Source organism: Galeopterus variegatus, unplaced genomic scaffold (assembly GCF_000696425.1).
Source record: "Galeopterus variegatus unplaced genomic scaffold, G_variegatus-3.0.2 Scaffold5277, whole genome shotgun sequence".
Classification (NCBI taxonomy): domain Eukaryota; kingdom Metazoa; phylum Chordata; class Mammalia; order Dermoptera; family Cynocephalidae; genus Galeopterus; species Galeopterus variegatus.
The window spans coordinates 63868-64440 of NW_007731388.1; positions in this window are offsets into that span (position 1 = coordinate 63868).

Here is a 573-nt window from a genome sequence, read left to right on the forward strand (position 1 = left end):
TCTCTGATAATGTGGGCACATTCTTTAATCCTTTAGCCCTCAGTTTCTTCAACTGGGAAAGAGAGAGAATAATCTTGTTGTACTATTGGCTATCAGAGTAAGTGAGGTATTGCTTGTGAAATGCTCACCTTTGTACTCAGTTCATAGTTGCTCTTGTGGTTGTTTTTATCATTGCTGTTTAGTAGATTTAAACACTAGGCTTGTAGAAAGTGGGACTTTCTGGGACTTCCATAATAAATACCAAAAAGTGGGTGGCTCAAATAATAGAAATGTGTTGTTCCACAGTCCTGGAGGCTCAAAGTCCAAAATCAAGGTGTCAGCAGGTTGGTTCCTTCTGAGAGCTGTGAGGGAGAATTTGTTCTAGGCTTGGCTCCCAGCTGCTGGTAGCCTTAGGAATTCTTTGGCTTGTAGATGGCCTGGAATCTCCCCAGGTCTTTACACTGTCTTTCCTCTGTGCATGTCTGTCTCTGTATCCAAATTTCCCTTTTTTATAAGGACACAGTCATATTGGATTAGGGTTCACCTCAATGACCTCATCTTAACTTGATGACCTCTGTAAAGACCCTAATTTCA